Source organism: Macaca fascicularis, chromosome 11 (genome assembly GCF_037993035.2).
Source record: "Macaca fascicularis isolate 582-1 chromosome 11, T2T-MFA8v1.1".
Taxonomy (NCBI): Eukaryota; Metazoa; Chordata; class Mammalia; order Primates; family Cercopithecidae; genus Macaca; species Macaca fascicularis.
The window spans coordinates 1,266,449-1,289,525 of record NC_088385.1 but is presented as its reverse complement, the minus strand read 5'-3'; the positions used below and the strand labels follow the sequence as shown (position 1 = coordinate 1,289,525).

The window sequence follows — 23,077 nt, the reverse complement described above, 5'->3', positions numbered from 1 at the left end:
CGGACACAGACACAGCCACGCGGACACAGCCAGCCACGCGGACACAGACACAGACAGCCACGCGGACACGGACACAGACAGCCACGCGGACACAGACACAGACAGCCACGCGGACACAGACACAGACAGCCACGCGGACACAGACACAGACAACCACGCGGACACAGACACAGACAGCCACGTGGACACAGACACAGAGCACCGCCCACGAACACGGGCCTCACCGAAGGGGGCCACCCACGCTGCACACGAGTGTTTACGTAACAGGCCTGGGGAGGGGGTGGGAACGGGGGCCGCATGCTGGCAGGCAGGTGTGGGGTGAGAGTGCTTTTCTTACATGGTTATGCTTTGTGTGGGCCCTTTCGTGCTTGCTGAGTGTCTCACAGGCGTGATTGCATCTGAACCTTCTGAGAATCTCCTGAGAGGCCAGCTCCATCACCCCATTTTACGGATGGGGACAGAGCGCTCTGAGCGTAAAGTCACAGAGCTCGCTGTTCTGCAGCCAGGATTAGAACAGAGAGCTCCTCTGTCTCCCAGGCCCAGGTTTTCTCGTTCTGCCCACATTTTCTCCTGCGGGCACTTTCTGGCATAGACTTTGAGCAGTGCCGGCGCAGGGGCCTCCGCGGGGATCTGCCTTTGGGTTTCTGCAGATGTTAACCCTCCACTCAGGCTACGGTTACAGGGACTTCTGCAGCTTTGTCCCTCCGTCATCAAGGTCTCTGCTGTTTCCGGGCTGGTCCAGCTGGCAGGAAGAGGTCTGGCGAGTTCAGGGCAGGGGCGTGTTCTGGGGAAGCAGGATGCCGGGGCCACTGAAGTGATGTGAAAATACGAGGAGTGAGGGAGAAAGAGAAAGAACGCTCCCAGACTCTACCCGCCATCTCCAGATGAGCTCAGGAGAAAACTGCTTGTTCATCTGCTAATCCCAACCCAAACACATGAGCTAAAGCAAGAGCTCATCCCTTCCCAGCCCCGGGGAGCTGCTGGCTAGCAGTTGTGGGTTCAGGTGTGCCTGGGTGACATAGCAGTTGTGGGTTCAGGTGTGCCTGGGTGACACATGAGTTACACTGTGGGGAGGGGGAGGACGGGCCCTGCCTCGCTCCTGCATCTGAATGACTGGGTCATCTTCACTCTTATGACTAAAAGCTTCCTACTCAAGAGAAGCTTGTGGGGAAATACCCCCGAAATGCTGCCTGCCAGGTCAGTGGGAGTTACAGCGCGTCTCAGGTGCACGTTCCTTCTCCAAGGCAGCCTTCAGCTCAGCCAAAGTCCTTGACTGTTGGAAGTCACCCCGAGGGGAGATGACTCACCCTACAATCAACTAGCACTGTGGGTCTTCAGCTGCCTTTGTCCTGGCATCTGCTGGGGAGTGACAAAGACTCTCTCCTTGACCAAACCTTAGATGCTCCTCTGAGCACTCTCGTCTATGTGACCTCATCCTTGGGCCCTGTCCTGGGCCTGCCTAGTCCAGTTTCCAGCAAGAATTCTGCTAGGTCAGTTTAGCAGGACCCCCCACCCCGACATCTGACCAAGCTTCTCATCTCCCACCCTTGCCGTTAGCGAGCGTCCCATTAGGCCAGTTCAGCAAGAATCCCTCCATTCTTTTTTTTTTTTTTTTTTTTTTTTTGAGACGGAGTCTGGCTCTGTCACCCGGGCTGGAGTGCAGTGGCCGGATCTCAGCTCACTGCAAGCTCCGCCTCCCGGGTTTACGCCATTCTCCTGCCTCAGCCTCCCGAGTAGCTGGGACTACAGGCGCCCGCCGCCTCGCCCGGCTAGTTCTTTGTATTTTTTTAGTAGAGACAGGGTTTCACCGTGTTCGCCAGGATGGTCTCGATCTCCTGACCTCGTGATCCGCCCGCCTCGGCCTCCCAAAGTGCTGGGATTACAGGCTTGAGCCACCGCGCCCGGCCTGAATCCCTCCATTCTTGACTTCTCAGTCGCTTTCCAACCACTGACCCCTCCACTCCGCTGGCTGGCAGTGAATCCCCAGTCACTGCTGCTGTATTCAGAGCTGAGCTCCGTTCTGTCCTGAAGCCTCTCCCCCGTGTTGCAGCAGTACTACATAAAACCCGTCTTCACGACCGGTAGCTAGTGTGCGGTTCTGTTTTCTCTTTAACAGAAGGTAAGAGGCGGCTCTCTCAGTGACCAAAGACAAATCCATTTAGGGAGGTGAGTGGATTCCAGGTAGGAAATTCGGTGAAGTTAAACCCAGTCAGGTCTTGCCCCTGGGTAACAGGTGGGTCTAGGTGGCTGTGAGATACCTAAAACTTGGGATAGTCAACGGCCCAACCCTCACTAATTTAAGGAGCAGGAAAATTCCTCTGCAGGCCTCATGATGTAGCAGGAAGACAAGCAAAGCCTTCTGAGTCAGAAAGATCTAATCGTGGCCTGGCGCGGTGGCTCATGCCTGGAATCCCAGCACTTTGGGAGGCCGAGGCATCAGGATCACTTGAGCCCAGGAGATTGAGACTAGCAACATATGGGCAACATAACAAGACCCTCCCTTTTTTAAAACAAAAATAAAATTTAAAAAAGGCCGGGCACGGTGGCTCAAGCCTATAATCCCAGCACTTTGGAAGGCCGAGACAGGCGGATCACGAGGTCAGGAGATCGAGACCATCCTGGCTAACACGGTGAAACCCCATCTCTACTAAAAAATACAAAAAACTAGCCGGGCGAGGTGGCGGCGCCTGTAGTCCCAGCTACTCGGGAGGCTGAGGCAGGAGAATGGCGGGAACCCAGGAGGCAGAGCTTGCAGTGAGCTGAGATCTGGCCACTGCACTCCAGCCTGGGCGACAGAGCGAGACTCTGTCTCAAAAAATAAATTAAATAAATAAATAAATAAATAAATAAATAAAATAAAATAAAATAAATAAAATTTAAAAAAGATCTAATTGTATATCTACCACTCATAAACTGTGACTGCTTGAACAAGTAATTTAACTTCTCTGGCCCTGGTTTCTTCATCTGAATGGTGGAAATAAAAACACTTGCCCCACAGCGACTGCTATGGAGATTAAATTATGTGGGCCAGACCTAGCATGGGGTCTAGACCCAATAAACGTTTTCTTCCTAAAAATTTCCGAGTTTGAGGTTTTGGATTTAGGAGTCAGAAGATATGAGTTTCAACTGCTTTAAAAATATTCAATATTTCTCTGACTCTTTTCTCTCTATGCTTCTTTTTTTCTTATTTTTCTTTTTTTAAGAGACAGGATTACCCAGGCTGGAATGCAGTGGTACAATCATAGCTTACTGCAGCCTTGACCTCCTAAGCTCAAGTAATCCTCCCACCTCAGCCTCCTGAGTAGGAAGGACTACAGTGCATGCCACTATACTTGTTTAAAAAAAAATTTTAGAGATGGGGTCTTTTTATGTTGTCCAGGTTGGTCTTGAACTCCTGGATCAAGTGATCCTCCCACTTCAGGCTCCCAAAGTGCTGGTATTACAGGTGTGCGCCACCGCGCTCAGCTTTCTCCATGCTTATTGACCAGAGTAGTAAGCAGTGGGCCAGGAGTGGCAGCAGGGAAACAGGTAACACCCCCTCTTTGTTTCGCAGGGTTGCTCTTTGCCCCCCACCCTTCCTCATCCCCCACAAATATTCACTAAGTGCGTCTCAGGTGTCAGGAGCCGTGCTGTGCATTGGGGTATCTCCTCTTCCTGTATCCTTGCCTCTGTGTTAATCCTGCCGGTGAATAACCAGGCATTGCTTAGCCCCCCTGGGGGAACGTGGAGCTGAAAAATGTGCTGATTTAACTACTGACATTTGTCACTTGCCCTCTGGGAAGCGAACTCCTCCTGCTCCCGGCCAGACCTCTCCTCCCAGAGCGCCAGCTGCCAGGGCCTGTTTCTGCTACAACAGGTGACACATTTGTGCCAGGAGACAGACACCCCAATCTCAGGTGACAGATAAAGCACCACCGTGGGCCTCATATTCTGCCCTCACAAAGCTGGGCTATCAAATTCACCATCAGCCGGAGCTTTGCCAACATCCCTCCTCTGTGCAATGCAGACTCTTCAAAGGCCTGAAGATTACCATCTTTCTCGCTGGTAAAAATATGGCATGCATATATCCCTTTGTGCTTTTTGCTTTTTTCTAAGACTCTCGCAGACGTTATTTCATGAGCTCTTCTCAACCTCCCTGTTAGGTATCGTCATCTCCATTTTCGAGATGAAGAAACAGAAACAGAAAGGCAAAGTCATCAGCTCAAGGCCACACAGTGAACGGGATAATCCATGTCAAGGATTTATTACCCAGAACATCATCAGCCTTTAACACACGGCAGCTTATTATTTGCGTTATTAGTCATGATGCTGCAGATCTGGAACTCACAATTATTTCTCCTGACGCCTGGTCTGATTCACACCCAAGAGAAAGGGAGTCTGTCGCTGCCCAGGCTGGCATTGGTGTTACAGATTCTGTGCTGGGACTGCAGGCCTGAGCCTCCCAACTCCACTCCAGGGCTAAAACACTTCAAAGCACTTTCAACTTAGCAAGCAAAACATTCAGATTAAGTTCTCATGTTAATAAAGACCCGGGACCAACTAGCTGACCCACAACACACCAGAACCACGGCCCATGACGGGAAAATCTCCCCTGAGTCAGCCTAACACATAGCAATGCTCAAACTCCTACCAATGCCCAACAGGGCATTTTACAACGTACGTGGCAAGAGGTATTGCTTTTGCTCCTAAGCAGTTGTGATAATGGCAATATTAATAGCAGCTAACCTTTACCGAGCACTTATTATACGCAAGGCACTACGCGAAGAGTTCGACTTCACTGCGTGAAGGTGCAGATAACGTGCGCATGTGCATACACGTCACTTCATGGTAAATGGCAAGGGAGCCCAACATATATCTCCAGAATCTGTTCGAATCGTCTGTGATCTACGCTGGGAGTAACATCATCGGCCCCAAACGAGTTGGGTTCACCTCACCCATCACTCCCACATCTTACTGCTTGCTCATGTGGAAATGAACTTTGCCACCTACAGATGTGACTGGGTGTAGACTGCTCAACCCGGTGGATGGCACAAGTCCATCACAAGGGGAGCAAAAGGGTTAACCCCAACCCCAGCTACAAGCAAGCGCTCCGTATCAGTAGGGAACCTGGAAGCAACTCATGAATGCCAACAGGAGAGGTGGAGCTGAGAGTAAGCCGGAAAAAGAGGTGGAAGCAGTGGGTGTGGGGGTAACACCTGCAGGCAGAGACGCAGAGAAGCCCTTCTGAAGCTCTGACTCCAGCCTTGGGGCAGGGATCCATTAGAAAGGGCTTGCTCCTGGGCAAGGGTATGCAAGAGGGTAAGGACTGGCCCTAGCAGGGCCCTAGGAAAGTGAGGGAGAAGGAGAGGCCTGGGAGGGCTGGTTCCACGTACACCACCACATGGAAGGACCCGAAGATCCAGGGTGAACGTAGATGACTGGCTTAGAAGCCCCAGGGTCTGTAGAGAGAACTGTCACTGGACACTCAAACTGGAATGAGAAAAGGTGATGAAATCCAGAGGAACTGAACAGAAACACAGCCCTTCGCCCACTAGTGAGCAGGAGGTTGTCAAGGGAATGGACAAGAGGCCATGACATCCAGGCACAGTTCCACAAAGCCAGGCACCAGCACTGAGTCCTGGGAGGGAAAAGCAGGGCCTGCGGCTCTGTCCTTGGAGAGCACGTGGGGCCAGTCACACGTCCTCAGCAGGGCGAAGCTGCTAGGGGTAGTAGCCAGCAGGGCAGGGCCTGAACCCCACCAGAAACCTCAAGTGGCGCAGAGAGTGAGGGGTGAAGCCAGGGGCCTGTCACCTGGGAGGGAGTCTCTAAGGCAAACCCAACGCTCCAATGGCAGAGTCCGGGTGTGTGGCTAAACCTATCCTTTCTAGTCCATGATGCCCCAGGGAACCTGATGCAAGAAAAATTATTAGTAATCCAACAGTAATAGCTAGCGCTGAGATGTTAGGCATTTATGTAAACATACATAGGCCTGTTATGTTTATAGTAAATGAAACATTGGGTGTTTTATTTCATATAATAAACCTCGCTGGGTGCAGTGGCTCACACCTGTATTCTCAGCCACTCAGGAGGCTGAGGTGGGAGGATGGCCTGAGCCCGGGAGTTCAGGCTGTAGTGCGTTAGGACCGTACCTGTGAATTGCCACTGCACTCCAGCCTGGGCAACATAGTGAGACCCTGTCTCTAAAAACATTTAAAAATTAAAAATTAATAGAATAAACCTACAGGAAAGGAAGACTTAGAGGTTAAAATTCTTGCTAAAAGTCACATAGGCCGTAGGTGACCGAGCCAATATTTGAACCCAGGACAAAAGCCTGGGTACTAAATTCCACTACTCTCTATGGAATGTGCTTGAGAATTTGTGCCTGCCTCCACTATCACCCTCATTATCACCTGGTGTCAGGTACCACCGAGTCACCAGCTACCCCTGTTCCCCATCCCCTCTCCAGTGACCTCCCCCTCACCCACCCACCCACACTTCACACACACACACACCCCCACCCCAGACCATTTTCTTATATTCTCTCTCATTTGGCCACTAACATCTCTCCACATAAGCCCCCCAAATGCAAGGGAGAGTGTGGAGACCCAACTCCATTGTCCCATAGTCCCAAAACAGCTGGAGAATTGGACACGAGCGCATTCGAGCATGGGCCTGCTCCCCTCTTCCCGCTTCCAAGCTCTTCCTTCTCAACGTAAGCCACCCAGCTGTGTGTCTGCAAGCAGACGCTGCCCTGGCCCCATCTCACGCGCCCTCGCAGCACAGGTGTGCACGGGGGGGGCAAGTGAGGAGCAGCAGAAAGGTGGACTCCTAAGGCCTCCCAGCTCCTCTAGACGAGCAGATGGATATGGGTGGGGCCGTGATAAGCCTCTTCCCCACCCTCCCCTGAGCCTGCTGATGCTCACAGCCAGGGCCAGAAACCTGAAGAACAGCCAGCTGTGCCTTGCCCCGGCTTCCTGCCAAGCTGGCACCTGAGCTACTGAAATGGCTGTGGCTGCAGGCAGGCTGAGGTGTGCAAGCTACGGGCACAAGGGACTATACCTACTGCCCCACTGGGTGCCACCTAAGGGGGTCCAAGAGAGGGTATCTGAGCCCACGCCAGGTGTTTGCCTGGGTATTTCTGCCCTGCTGTCAGTGCTTCCTGTTCACCCAAACGTCCCTGCTTGGCCCAAACATCCACACTGAAGTACAAAACCAGCCGGGTGTGGTGGCTCACACCTGTAATCCCAGCACTTTGGGAGGCGGAGGGTGAAAGATTGCTCGAGCTCTGGAGTTCGAGACCAGCCTGGACAACATGACAAAACCTCGTTTCTTAAAAAAACAAAACAAGGCCAGACACAGTGGCTCACGCTTGTAATCCCAGCACTTTGGGAGGCCAAGGCAGGTGGATCACCTGAGGTCAGGAGTTCGAGACCAGCCTGACCAACATGGAGAAACCCCGTCACTACTAAAAAAAAATACAAAATTAGCTGGGCTTGGTGGTGTGTGCCTGTAGTCCCAGCTACTCGGGAAGCTGAGGCAGGAGAATCACTTGAACCCGGGAGGTGGAGGTTGCGGTGAGCTGAGATCACGCCATTGCACTCCAGCCTGGGCAAAAAGAGCAAAAACTCTGTCTCAACAACAACAACAACAAACTAGCTGGGCATGATGGCACGCACCTGTGTTCCCAGCTACTCGGGAGGCTGAGGTGGGAGGATCCAGCCCAGGAGGTAGAGGCTGCAGTGAGCCACAAGTGTACAACTGCACTCCAGCCTGGGTGACAGAGGGAGATTCTGTCTCAAAAACAAACAAACAAACAACAAAAACACAAAGTCTAAAACCAAGGGGGCAGATGAGAGGAGGTAGGAAGAGGGGGCAGACGCCCTTTCTATTCCACTGCCGCTGCTCTGGGAATGTGGAGTCCGTCTGGACCCCGCCCGGCTCAGTAAATAGCCATTCCCCAGGCCGTGAATTTGATCAGAAGAGGCCACAGAAGGTTGACCAGGCCATGGGATCACCTCTAAGATATCATCATCATCATCATCATCATCATTACAAAAAAATAAAACTAACACCTACAACATTTAAGGGCCCAGTTAGCAGTAAGTGCTGTGACAATCACAGCCACAAACACAGTCCTGTGAAGGGGAATTCTGACTTAAGACCCTTGATAAAATGGGATGATTTAGGAAAATCTAGAAGTAATAGAGTCAGGGACTTCTAAGACCGGCCGAAGCCCATGGACCTAGCGAAGGCCCACAGAGGCGTTTCCAGGGTCCCTCAGATCAGTCCTGACTTTTCTGAACCCGTCAGGCTGGTCTTTTCCGATCTTCTTTCTGCCCTGGGAGAGGACGAGCTTCTGCATGCAGAGGGAAGATGGGGGGCAATCCTCTTCCTTCCTGGAGTCTTTCAAAGAGGACGTGCAGGGGTGGTCAGGAGTAAGCGATCAGCAGGCTGAGAAAGAATGAGCTAATGAGTCAACCACCAGCAGGCATTTACTGAGCACCTGCTGTGTGCGGTGCTTAGTCCCACCAGCAGGGATTTACTGAGCACTTGCTGTGTGCGGTGCTTAGTCCCACCAGCAGGCATTTACTGAGCACCTGCTGTGTGCTGTGCTTAGTCCCACCAGCAGGCATTTACTGAGCACCTGCTGTGTGCTGTGCTTAGTCCCACCAGCAGGCATTTACTGAGCACCTGCTGTGTGCTGTGCTTAGTCCCACCAGCAGGCATTTACTGAGCACCTGCTGTGTGCTGTGCTTAGTCCCACCAGCAGGCATTTACTGAGCACCTGCTGTGTGCTGTGCTTAGTCCTCTGCTAACCGCTGTGATAACAGAAAAGTGCCAACGGAGACATTCAGCTGCACCCTTCCCTAGGTGCAGTCAGGACGGACGTCCACGGACCTGTGGATGTGCCCTGGCACACTTACTCATGCCCACAGGCAGGGCACACACAAGCCAGTTCTGCATTATGCAAACAAGCAGACCTCATTAGACGTCAGGGCTAACTGGATGCTAATGACATGATGCCGCTCATTACGTTTCCATTTCTTAGGCCTGCAGGAACCTGGGGCAGAACGTTCTGCAAACAGTTTCCGGGACTGGGAAACTGGTCTTCAATGTCCTCAAGAGTCCGGGAAAAGCAACGGAGATGTAGGAAAACCCTGACTCTGTAAGGCGGTGATGGAGAAGTTTCAGCAGAAACATCTTCAGAACTCACCTCACGTTTACCACTGAACATGGAAGCTCTGAACGGTTTGGGGCCACAGTGGGACAGTAGCCCAGTAGCTGGTCAAAAGCCTGTGCTCTTCCTCCTGTTCCTTTCCAGGTGAAAGGAGGGAGGTGCTTTCCATGGTTGGAGGCCTACAGGGACACACGCGTTATAGAAACAAAGAGAAGGAACCAGCATGAAAAAACTGACGATTGGAAAAAGAGTGGGAGAGGAGAAGAACGTAGTCAGGAATGTGGCTTTGAAAAGAAGAAAAGATCACGAGGTCAGGAGATCGAGACCATCCTGGCGAACACGGTGAAACCCCATCTCTACTAAAAAATACAAAAAACTAGCCAGGTGCGGTGACGGCGCCTGTAGTCCCAGCTACTCGGAAGGCTGAGGCAGGAGAATGGCGTAAACCCGGGAGGCGGAGCTTGCAGTGAGCGGAGATCTGGCCACTGCACTCCAGCCTGGGCGACAGAGCGAGACTCCGTCTCAAAAAAAAAAAAAAAAAAAAAAAAGAAAAGAAGAAAAGAGAGCATCACCTCACCAGCAACCGAGAGACATGGGGAACAGTTGATGATAACTGTGTTATTGGCTGGGCACAGTGGTTCACATCTGTAATCCCAGCACTTTGGGGGGCTGAGGTGGGCGGATGACCTGAGGTCAGGAGTTCGAGACCAGCCTGACCAACATGGTGAAACCCCGTCTCTACTAAAAATACAAAAATTAGCCAGGCATGGTGGCATGTGCCTGTAATCCCTGCTACTCAGGAGGCTGAGGCAGGAGAATCGCTTGAACCCAGGAGGTGGAGGTTGCAGTGAGCCAAGATCGCACCACTGCACTCCAGCCTGGGCAACAGAGCGAGACACCATCTCAACAACAACAACAATCAATCAATCAGTCAAATTGTGTTATTTATGAAGAGGTTAGACTTGTAGGCTGACTACAGTAAGATGCCAAAAGGGACCTGGGTGGGAAACAATACTGTTTACAAAACCCTCCTCCATACATTAACCCACTTAACCCACCACCAAGTTTAACAGAGGATAGTGGCAGGTTTAACACAACGAGTTTAACCCACCACATGCATTTAACAGAGGATAAACACAACAGCTAGCGAATGTGCATTTGCCCAGGGCAGTCATCATGCTAAGCACTTGACATAAATGGTCTTGTTTAATCTTCATAACAATCCTTTAGATAGGTATTAATATTATTCCCATTTTACAGATGAGAAAACTGAGGTCCTGACTGGTAAGGATGGTGCATACCTGCCCAAGAACTCACAACATCTAGATAATAGAGCTGAGATTTAACTCGTTCGTTTTCTTTTTTTTTTTTTTTTTTTTAACATCTCTTAACAAGTATCTTACACAGACCCTTTTGTTTGTTGAATACAAAAGCAATGGAATCCGAGGAAAGCAGAAAGAGGTATGGCCCTGAGGCCAAAAAAGTTTTCCAGGCCCACACAGGGACTGGGTTTGGGACCAGCAGCCAGGAGCCACAGCCACCCCGCCCTCTCCCCACCTGATGGCTCCTTTTGGAAAACACACTGTGATTAAGCCCTTTCTCTTTTCTGCATCAGGCTTGAAAACAAAAAAGGTACGTTATCTGATCTGGAGGGCTGCCAGCTGCTGGTATGCGGGGTCTGACGATTATAACTTGCCAAAGTCAAACTGAGGTTGTTGTAACCTGTCCTTGGTAGCAATAAGTGGGACGGGGAAGGCATGTATGACAGTAACTTTGTTCTCCAAGAAAGGAATATGGGGATCTGCTCTCCTCCTCCCCATGAAACGTCATTTTAATGGGACTTCAGGTTAGCCCACCGCAGGGTGGAGGAGTGCGTTGTATATTGTTTTGTCAACCATCCCACCACGGATCGGTCGGTCTATCCGATGTGTGATTTTTTGTTTTTGTTTTTGTTTTTGAGACGGAGTCTCACACTGTGGCCTGGGCGAGAGTACACTGGCAAGATCTCAGCTCACTTCAACCTCCACCTCCCAGATTCAAGCAATTCTCCTGCCTCAGTCTCCCGAATAGCTGGGATTACAGGCGCCTGCCACCACCCTCAGCTAATTTTTTGTATTTTTAGTAGAAACGGGGTTTCACTATTTGGCCAGACTGGTCTCGAACTCCTGACCTCGTAAGCCGCCTGTCTTGGCCTCCCAAAGTGTTGGGATGACAGGCGTGAGCCACTGCGTCCAGCCTCTATCCGATGTTTTCCATCAGAGCTGATTCATCTTCTTATTCTTATTTTTATCCCAGTGCCATAAATCATTTCCATTTTGCGGATGGAGACACAGAGACCTGCAGAAAAGTTAACTGATTTGTTCAATGTCAAAGGGAAGCCTGTGCTAAGGACCGGACTGGAGACGAGGCCGTTGATCCCCGGCCCAGGACTTTGTGCACCACAGCACAGCACCCGCCGGAGCTGCTGGAGTTAAGTGAGCTGCAGGCAGAGCGTTCCCGGGGAGGACGCCGGCTGAACCTAACCTAGGCAGGGGCTGAAAATCAGAACCATGCAGAGGCAAAAACCAGGTCTTGTTTGTTACCAGATTCTCACTGTATAAATGAGTTAAAATTAGTGGTTTCAACACATCCCCGCTTCAGAAAAGGATTAAATTGCCTGGGCCTTTATATTCTCATTATATAAACCAGGCATTTGATGCACGTGGAGTGAATGAACGAACGAAGGAAGGACAAGGAGGGTTGAGAGGCCTGGCGTACTGATCATGCTAGAACCGATTAGGCATCGTGACCGATTAGGTCACGATTCTGGGCTAGGGACCGAATGAAGTGACAGACACTGGCCCTGACATTGAGAAATTAACAACCAGCTGAAGGCTGTCCCAGCACCCTGTGGACACTCACAATGGCACACATGTCAAAGGCACAGCCCAAAGGCGCTTCGAAGGAAGTGCTTTCTTTAGGGAATGCTTTCTCTCTTTTTTAAATTTAATTTTTAGGAGGAGTGTGTATTTAGTAAAATACCTACAACATAAAAGTTACCATTTATTTTATTTTTTTGAAACAGTCTCCCTCTGTCACCCAGCTGCAGTGCAGAGTACAGTGGTGTGATCTCCGCTCACTGCAGCCTTGACCTCCCAGGTTCAAGCAATCATCCCAGCCCAGCTCCTAGATAGCTGGGACCACAGGCGCGTGCCACCATGCCTGGCTAATTTTTTTTTTTTTTTTTTTTTTTGGTAGAGACGGGGGTTTCTCTGTTGCCCAGGCTGGTCTTGAACTCCTAGGCTCAAGTGATCCTGCCTTCTTGGCCTCTCAAAGTGCTGAGATTACAGACGTGAGCCACCATGCCTGGCCCATTTTAACCATTTTAAAGTGTACAGTTTAATGGCATTAAGAACGTTCACACTGCCGTGCAACCGTCACCACCATCCACCTCCAGAACCTCCCCATCTTGCCGAAATGAAACTCTGTTCCCGTTAAGCACTAAGTGCCACTTTCCCTCCCCCCAGCGCCCGGCAACCACCACTCTACCTTCCGTCTCTCTGAATTTGACTCCTCACAGGATTTGACCTCACAGAAGTGGAATCAGACAACATTTTTCCCTTTGTGTCTGGCTTTTCTCACTTCACATGTTCGCAAGGTTCGCCCATGTTGTGGCACGTGTCGGAATTTCCTTCCTTTTTTAAGGCTGAATATCCCATTGTATGGATAGACCACATTTCGGTTATCCATTCATCTGTCATATACACTTGGGCTGTTTCCACCTCCTGCTATTGTGGCAAATGCTGCTGTGAACATGAGCATGCAAATATCTCTCAGAGCCCCTGCTTTCCACGCTGTTGGAAGGCATGTCTTTTTTTTTTTTGAGACGGAGTCTCGCTCTGTCGCCCAGGCTGGAGTGCAGTGGCCGGATTTCAGCTCACTGCAAGCTCCGCCTCCCGGGTTTATGCCATTCTCCTGCCTCAGCCTCCCCAGTAGCTGGGACTACAGGCGCCCGCCACCTCGCTCGGCTAGTTTTTTTGTATCTTTTAGTAGAGACGGGGTTTCACCGTGTTAGCCAGGATGGTCTTGATCTCCTGACCTCGTGATCCGCCAGTCTCGGCCTCCCAAAGTGCTGGGATTACAGGCATGAGCCACCGTGCCCGGCCCAGCACGTTTTTTTAAACTGCACACAAGTAGCAGGTGCTGCAGGCCAAGGGAGGCCAGGCTGCTCTCTTCTTTGGTGGCAAAGCCCATGTTCGATGGAGAAAGCAGAAAGTCCGGGAAACCTTGGGTGGAAAGAGGAGGAGTGGCAGGTGAGTCGAGTCAGGTTGGGGCAATCCCAGCCAACAAGTTTAAAAAAAAAAAAAAAAGAACTTCTGAGTGAGCCTGGATTAGGGCTCTCCCCAGGGACAGGGAGGTCCTAGTCCACTAGCCTGTGTGGAAGTCAGCAGTTCCAACACATCCTAGCTTCAGAGAGAGGCTAAGTTACCTGCTCCCGTGGAAGCTCCAGCTCAGTGCCGACAGAGGTCTGCACACTGTTGGTTGCCTGTCCTCAGTAAGGCCGGTACAGGAACTTAGAGCGAGCATGTAGAATTAATGCAATTTGACATTGCGGCAACATCAACGTGTGATGGTGGAATCATCTCGATGCACATGTATTTTGGATGTTTTGAACCCCTGTGGTGAGTCTCATGTTGTGCAAGCCGCATACCGGGATTGTGCAGCAGGACCATGTCGCTCAGTGACGGACCAGAAACTGCAAACAAGGCGGGAAAAACTGGTTCTTCACAGTAGTTTCTTCCAGTTAGCATCACGGGCCTGCCTCCCCGCCCTCTCTTCCTTCCTAACTCAGGACAAGAGTAATTCTGGGAAAGACCACAGAGTAGAATCACAGAATCAAAGACAGAACCACACCACAGGCCCCGGAAGGGCCAGGAACCACAGCAGTGATGAGGATCTCCGCAGTTACCCAGTGACCCGGCTCCAGACACCTCGGTGTGTCTCCCCTTAGGATTCACATTCCCAGGACAGTCTAAGTGACTTTAAGACGTAAATTCCTGGGAAAGAGGGTCTAAGTGACCCCAGGATTCAAATCCCCAGACGTCCCATGGTGGTGGAGGGTCGGCCACATCAGCAGGAGTGATGACGAGAGCCCTGCTGGTAGAAGGACCACACGTCCTTCTAACTCCATTAGAATCGTGGGTGGGGAGCGGGCGATTTTCTGAATCTTCCCTGTGAAAACAGCCTAACTCTGAATAACTGATTGTTACTCCTAAACCAGGGGTGCGACTTCTCTGAGAGTCATTACGTGTTTAATGCAAACGCACATCAAATGCAGCTGAAGGTATCAAAGATACAAACATATGGAGTTAGTTTTCCAATACTGGAGAAACTTTGCAGGACACGTGGAAGATGGAAGAGCTGACTATTCAGAATGTCCCCTGGAAAAGTGGGTTCCCGCACAGGCAGACAATACACAAGTATTTCTCGGAAAGTTAAAACAGTCATCTGTCAGAGCCTTTGAAAGCGACACTCCAATTCATATAGACACATTGGAGACGGGAGTCTCGCTCTGTCACCCAGGCTAGAGCACAGTGGCACAATCTTGGCTCAGTGCAACCTCCGCCTCCCGGGTTCAAGAGATTCTCCTCCCTCAGGAGAATCTCCTACCCTCCTGAGTAGCTGGGATTACAGGCAGGTGCCACCACACCCGGCTAATTTTTGTATTTTTAGTAGAGACAGGGTTTCACCATGTTGGCGAGGCTGGTCTCGAACTCCTGATCTCAGGTGATCCGCCTGTCTTGGCCTCCCAAAGTGCTGGGATTGCAGGCATGAACCACTGAGCCTAGCCTCCAATTCATTTTTAACTATAGTTTTTTTAAAAAAGAAAATTTAAGAACTGTTGCTGTCTAGAGAAGCTGAGAGATCATCATTGCAAGCTCTAACATTCGACATGTTAGTAAACTGAAGCTTTGAAGACGGAGACCATTGTCTGAGGTAACAAAGCAAGTCAGAGGCAGAACCAGGACTAGAGCCCAGGTCTCCGCTCTCTGGTCTGAGAATCTTCAGCTCAGACCACACATCCAGTCTCTAACGTGTGGGGCTGTTCTCGGTTTTGAGCCTGATGAGGACGCACAGCGGTGTCAGGAGTGGTAGTAAAGCATTTAATAGTTTGGAATCCTAAAACTGAACACAGCCCCTCTTGGGGAAACAGTCCAAGTCTAAAGAGGCAGCCTGGAGAACAAGCTTCTCTGAGAATCCGAGACCCTACAAGCTTAAGTCCAGACTAATTATAAATCTAGAATCATTTTTTCTTTCTTTGAGATAGCATCTTGCTCTGTCACCAAGCCTGGAGGCAATCACGGCTCACTGCAGCTTCTAACTCCTGGGCTCAAGCGATCCTCCCACCTTAGCCTCCTGAGTAGCTGGTACTACAGGCATAAGCCACCACGCCAGGTAATTTTTATTTTATTTTATTTTTTGTAGAGATGGGGTCTTGCTATGTTACCCAGCTCGGTCTTGAACTCCTGGCCTCAAGCGATCCTCCCATCTTGGTCCCTCTAAGTGTTGGGACTACACATGTAAGCCATCCCGCCCAGCCTAGAATCTTTTATCATACAAAGCAAGCTTTTGAGCTCTTCAGAAGCATAAGCCACGTAACACTCACCTCTGAGCCCTCCTTTGGCTTTAGCCTAAAAACTCTACCTGTGCACTCACAACGGTGCATTCTTGGCTAACTGGGGTATAAGAGGCCTAGCTTTCGGCCTGTCTTGGCTTTGGACACGCCTTCCTCACTAAGCTTAATCATTTCCAGCTAGTGACTTAAAGGACAGGCGCGGGACTCTCCCTGACACTTGAACACTTGGAGGCCAGTGCAGGGTTATTAATTGGCCTGATTTCAATATTGTTGTGCCTCAGGGAAGAGGGAGGTCTGAGGAGAGGCAGAGAGATGGGAGAACCGTCCATGAGTGGGGCAGTTGGAACACACACCACATTTATTAAGTTCACCATCTTATTTGGGTGCAGTCTGTGGCGCCCCAAAATAATTACAACAGTAACGTCACAGATCACAGATTACCACACCAGATGAAATAGTAATGAAAACATCAGAAGTATTGTAAGTATCACCAAATGTGACAGACATGGAGCAAGCGCACACGGCTGGAAACACGGCGCTGATAGACTTGGGGCGCGCACGGCTGGAAACACGGCGCTGATAGACTTGGGGCGCGCACGGCTGGAAACACGGCGCTGGGAGACTTGGGGCGCGCACGGCTGGAAACACGGCGCTGGGAGACTTGGTGCACACACAGCTGCCATGACCTTCCATCTGTAAACAAAGCAGCATCTGTGAAGTGCATAAAGCAAAGCATGATAAAACGACGCGTGTACCGCTCCGTGATCTCTCGTAACACGCTACACGGAGGGAGAAAACACCTACTCTGTGCACGGACAACTACTTTTTTAAATAAACGAGCAAATGCAAGTATACTTGAGAAGAGAGAGGAGTGGAGACTCACTGGCTGGAAAGCAAGCTAGGAGGGAGCCCCCACAGGCACGTCGTCGATGTTATTTATGTTTTCTTTTGACCTCTACAAATAAGAATCTGTTCCCTGGACTGCAGTGTCATTGTTGAAATATCTACTTTAGTTCAGGTACTATTAGTCACAATCTCATAAGGTAATTTCTACTGATCCACTCTTACCTTTCAGCAATGCAATGAGACGTCGACCCTTATGACGGCTGATTAAACTACCGAGCAGGGTTTTTACATCCCGTACAGCTCTATGTCTATAGAGAAAAGTATAGCAATAGAAAAGTGAGAACCTTACGAAATCAACTGGTTATTCGATGTGTTAGTGACCATATTTTCTGAACTCAAAATCAGGATATGTGATCTGGCTATCGCAACAGAATGTCTGAAATAGTTCATCTCTCCTGGAAAACCAGGCCGGTTACACTGTTTGACACCGTTATCAGTTTCAAAGACCTCTATTGTCCTTAGTCTCTCACATTCACTAAAATCACTGGTCAGAGGACCAGACGGGACTGCTCCATACAACTCTATCTAACCCATGTACAGCTGGGTCAACAGACATGTTGCTAAAGACACATGGATAGCTTTAGAGGATAAAAGTTTACTCCAAGGCCGGGAGCGGTGGCTCAAGCCTGTAATCCCAGCACTTTGGGAGGCCGAGACGGGCGGATCACGAGGTCAGGAGATCGAGACCATCCTGGCTAACACGGTGAAACCCTGTCTCTACTAAAAATACAAAAAACTAGCCGGGTAAGGTGGCAGCGTCTGTAGTCCCAGCTACTCGGGAGGCTGAGGCAGGAGAATGGCGGGAACCCGGGAGGCGGAGCTTGCAGTGAGCTGAGATCCGGCCACTGCACTCCAGCCTGGGCAACAGAGCGAGACTCCGTCTCAAACAAAAAAAAAAACAAAAAAAAAAAACAAAAAAAAAAGTTTACTCCAAAACCCCATATCCCATGTCGTGTCTTGCCCCTAACCCCCAGCAATTTCTCCCACCGCTCCCTTTTCCCCGAGCCAGTGCATGAATCCAGGGCTACCTCCATGCTGGCAGGACATGACCGCTGGCCCAAACCATATGCAGAAGTGGAAACAGCAGTAGAACCAATGCTAGGTCAAATATATGTTGAAATTCCCCCACACAGAGGACATAACGAGAGGGTAGAAAGCTGAGAACATGAAAGGGGCTAACCCGGCCAACGAGAGAATACTTTCCGCAGAAACAACCCTAGGGTCATGGCAAGCGCTGCTGAGGGCTGAGTGAGGAGCTCACCTCTTGCTGATGAGACTGCAGTCGCTAAGTTGCTAAGAAACAGCAGTCGTTCAACTTAAATTTGTGTCCCTGATTCGGCTGAAAGAGCCTCAGTGAACCAACACATCAACAAGGTCTGGTGGGAATCAAAGAGAAAATCAAGGATATCTAAGAAGATGAGCTGATAAAAAGCTGCTCGGGATGGGATGGATGACTCTGATCCTTACCAAAAAAAAAAAAAAAAAAAAAAAAAAAAAGCAGAAAGGAAAAGAGAGACGCTTTGGGGAAGGAGCCAATGCTCCGAGAAAGCTCCAGGATGAAAGGCGAGGGAGCCTTATTGCCAATGAGCCGGATTCTGCCAGCAGTGAACATTTGAACCCTTCAGATCTGTGTGACTCTCATTTTACCTGCATGATGCTTAAATGGTTTCTGAAATGTTCTCCTAGTTGAGGTATTTGTGAAGACAACTGAGGCACAGAGAAGTTGCATTGTTTTTCTTTTGGCTTCTTGAGCATAAACTTTGATATTTAATGACCTGTGATAGCTGCCGGTATCCTAGGAATACATAAAACCCTTGAGAAGCTATTAACTGTTTAGCCTTCCCAGGTCTTAGGGGAATATGTTTTCCATCTTTCAAAGAGCCTGTTGTAGGCAATTTGTAGGGTAAGATGCAAATATTCCCTTGAGTGGGCTGAGGCACTGAGCTAGGTTTCCCTGGAGTTCACCACCATATAAAAAGATACAGGCTTCTCACAAAGACTGCACAGTCTGATATTTATTTGGAACTGGCTTCTTGGATCAGTTTATTAGCATTCTGATGGTTGCACGAAATGGCTTACGGTGGGAAGAAAGCTTTAAAAGAGACCTGAAAGAAGAAGCCACATGGACAGACAAGCAGCTAGATTTTCGAAGCATCTATTAGGTATATAGTCAGTCCTTGGCATACACAGGTTCCATAGGTTTCATATCCGTGGATTCAACCAATAGCGATTGAAAATATTCAGAAAAATAAAAATAAAAAACAATATAACGATAGAAAATACAAATCAAGAATATACAACATAACAACTATTTACAATGCTATGTAAATGCAAACGCTATTGTATCGTATTAGGTATTAGAAGTAATCTAGGGATGATTTAAATATATGGGAGGGGCTGGGCACAGTGCCTCATGCCTATAATTCTAGTACTTTGAGAGGCTGAGATGGGAGGATAGCTCAGAGCCCAGGAGTTGGAGACAAGGCTGAGCAACATAACAGACCTCATCTTTACAACCACAACAACAACAACAACAACAATTAGCCGGGCATGGTGGCACACGCCTGTGGTACTAGAGGCTGAGGAGGGAAGACTGCTTGAGTCCCTGAGTTGGAGGCTGCAATGAGCTATGATCACCACTGCACTCCAGCCTGGGGAACAGAGTGAGACCCAGAGTCTTAAAAAAATTATATGGGAGGATGTGTGTAGGTTATATGCAAATACTGCACCATATTTTATAAAAGGGACATGAGTATCCTCGGATTTTGGTATCCATGGGGAATCCTGGAATCAACCCCCCGTGGATACCAAGAGACAACTGCACATAGCTGCCTTGTCTGGCTCTGAGTGGATGTTCGAAGATGGGTAAGAACCACCTGCAGAGCCAGAAAGATCTGGAATTGAATCCCCGCCCTGCCACATTTTAGCTTGTGACCTTGGGCAAGTTCCTTAATATCTTAAAACCCAGTTGTTTCACCCCCCTACTCCCACAATTCAGCTGGAAAGATGAATTAGGCACATGAATGGATGAATTTCCAACGTACAACAGCCCCGTAAGGTACTATGCTCCCCACTCTCCTAACGATAAAACTGAGGTTTAAAGGTTCACATGGTCTGTCCCAGACCTTACAGGTGGCTAAACTGGGATTCAAACTAATTCTGTTTGGTTTGAAAGGCCACGCTCTTCCCACTACTGCCTGGTTGATCCTCATTCCGACCCTGTGAAGCCAGCACTGTGGAGCCCCACTGGTGAGGAAATGGAGGCCAAGGAGCCGGTTTGGGTCAGGCAGATAAGTCACGGCTGACGGTTCTGCGTGGCCGCTAACGCACGGCGGGGCTGGAGCTCACACCCGGCCGCCTCTCCTGTGCTTTCCCCGCGGCACAGCCCTGCTTCACGCAGGAAGGAGGGGTTTGATAACGTGACAAGGACATAACTGCACACTGAGTCAAGTCTCCTGGAATCGAGAGAGGCGGATCCTGGTGGTCAGGGAAGACACACGGTGAAGTAGGTCATGAACAGGCATTTTGGGGAAGGTGGAATTGCTGGGTCTGGGAACATAAATAAATCCTGAAATCAAGTAAAATGGAAATAAAACCACTGTCCCTGAAGAGACCTAGATTTTACAGAGCCATCTCCAACCCCCTGGCCTCCCACAAGACACCTGTCTTGGGTTCCTGACTGAAACCAGAAGCTTTGTTTCTAAAATACAAGTAACACACGCTTCCCTCCCTCCCCCTAGATCACAGAGTGCAGAAGCGTGTGAAGCAGAAGGTTACGATTCTCCTGCAATCCCTGATCTTCTCCCATGGGCTACTCCCCATCTTTTTGCTAAATGTTCCTCATTTGTCCTTTAACCTTTGAACACTGGATTGCTCACCTTAGGGTCAGTCTCTGATGATCGTCTTTGCCATCAACACGGCTGCCTTGCTGATCTCAGCAGGTGTTTTGGAAAACCGTCCGTACACGGATGAGTTCCCAGCCTTAGCCTGACCACTCCCTGCGCTCCCCACTTATACAGCCAATTTTCTTACTCACTCTCTCACTTGGATATCCAAGGCATCTGAAACGTAACCTAACTCTTGATTTTTCCTCCCAAACCTGCACCTCTCCATCCTGTAAGTGACAACTCCAGCCTTCCAACCACCCAGGTCAAAAATCTTCAAACTACTTGATTCCTCTCCCCATATCCAATCCCTCAGCAGGTCTCATCAGCCACACTTTCAAAAGCCGTGCAAAATCTGACGACTTCTCCCTCCTCCATCTCCACCACTCCAGTCCTAGACATCATCGCTCTTGCAGCCCCCTTGTATCCACCCCTGCAACTATGGTCTAGAAGCAAGAGGGACCCCACCAAAATGTAAGTCGGGCCATGCCAATCCTTGCTTAGAACCTTCCAGTGACTTCCCAAACCACTCAAATACAATCCAAAATCCTTCTGATGGCCAATGAGTAAAGTTTCTTGGGGAAAGACCCAGTTTACACTGGTTGCCCTGACAATTATTAATAGTACCTGCTTTCACTCTCAAAACTATTCCAATTTAAACAATCAATTATATGGTTGCTCAACTAATAAGGCCTTACAGATTAAATCTCCGACCTTGTCTCCTATCTCTTTATCACCATTTCATTCCAGCTACCCTGATCTCCTTGCTGTTCTTCCAATATGCCAGGCATGCTGTACCCCGGGCCTTTGCATGTCCTCTACCTAAACCACACTTCCCTGAGAAAGTTTCTTGCCCTCTTTACTCAGATCTCTGCTCCAATATCAGAAGACTTTTCTGATCAACCTATATATAATAACACTCTACCCCCAGCCTATCACTCTATCTTTCTAACTCTGTATTATTTTTCTCAACAGCATTTATTACCACTTGACATATTATGTGTGCATGTGTATAAAATCTGTCTTCTCCCCACACATAAATATTTGAATATATGTTCCACGAAAGCAGGATTTTTGTCTACTTTTTTCATTATGCCTAGCACATAGGTACTTGTTCAACAAATAATGTTACTGATAATAGTATCCAGCAGGGGGAAGAACTTTAGAGTCAGGTGCTAAGACATCTAGCTTAATCTCTAAGCCTTGGTTTTCATCTCTGTAAGAAGGCTATATTAGTAGTATTTCCCATATGGGGTTATGAAGATCAAATGAGAGTGGCATACGGTAAATGTTCGATAAATATGAGATGATAAAAATAGTAAGAGCTAACACATTTAGCATTTATAATATGCCAGGCAGTGTCTTAAACATCTTACAGATGTATCCCTTTTAATTGTCATTAAAAACCCTTTGAGGCCGGGCGCGGTGGCTCACGCCTGTAATCCCAGCACTTTGGGAGGCCAAGGCGGGCGGATCACAAGGTCAGGAGATGGAGACCATCCTGGCTAACACGGTGAAACCCTGTCTCTACTAAAATACGAAAAGAAAATTAGCCAGGTGTGGTGGTGCCCGCCTGTGGTCCCAGCTACTCGGTACTTGGGAGGTTGAGGCAGGAGAATCGCTTGAACCCTGGAGGTGAAGGTTGCAGTGAGCCGAGATTGCACCACTGCACTCCAGCCTGGCGACACAGTGAGACTCCATCTCAAAAAAAAACAAAAAAAAAAAAAAAACAAAAAAAAAACAAAACCCTTTGAGGTAGGTACTATTATTGTCTCCATTTCACAGATGAGGAAATTGAACTTCAGAGAGGTTAAGCACTTGCCACATGGCTAGTAAGTTGTGCAGCCAGGAACTCAAGGTCTTTGGTTCCAGAATTTGTGTTGTTTCTTTCGTTTCTTTCTGAGAGAGAGCCTTGCTGTCGCCCAGGCTCAAATGCAGTGATGTGATCTCGACTCCACCTCCCGGGTTCAAGAGATTCTCCTGCCTCAGCCTCCCGAGTAGCTGGGATTACAGGCTCCCACCACCAAGCCTGGCTAATTTTTGTATTTTTAGTAGAGACGAGGTTTCACAATGTTGGCCAGGCTGGTCTCGAACTTCTGACCTCAGGTGATCCGCCCACCTCAGACTCCCAAAGTGCTGGGATTACAGGCGTGAGCCACCGTGCCCAGCCAAGGAGGGTCTATTTTTAAAATATAGATTGGCTTATACTATTACATATTATCCTGCAATTTGCTGTTTTTCCTCTCAACAATAATGTCACGAACATCTTTTCAATTATTTAAAAATTTTGCTGTTTGAGTCATATAATTCATCTGTGACCCGGTGCATGCTTCTTTCCTGCCTGGGAAAATTGATGTGTGGCTGAAATGGGAGTGACAATGTTGATCTACCTTAACTGGCAAGAGAAGAAGAATTTATTTACAAACAAGTACAGAACCATTTCACACCCACTAGGACAGCTGTCATTAAAAAATCAGACAATAACAAGTGTTGGCAACAGACAATAACAAGTGT

At 49.1% G+C, this 23,077-nt stretch overlaps 1 protein-coding gene across 7 annotated transcripts in view; it reads right to left on the bottom strand.

The window, feature by feature from the left end:
• Window positions 1-23,077, bottom strand: part of B4GALNT3 (beta-1,4-N-acetyl-galactosaminyltransferase 3) — a 105,891-nt gene that overhangs the window by 33,777 nt on the left and 49,037 nt on the right. The window contains exon 1 of one of the 7 annotated variants that reach the window (XM_065523525.2): window positions 338-1,819. The exons of the other annotated variants lie outside the window; for them this stretch is intronic. The gene's annotated coding sequence lies outside the window, so the exon portion shown is untranslated. Of the gene's footprint in view, window positions 1-337; window positions 1,820-23,077 lie in introns of those variants that run through there. 7 annotated transcript variants of the gene reach the window in all.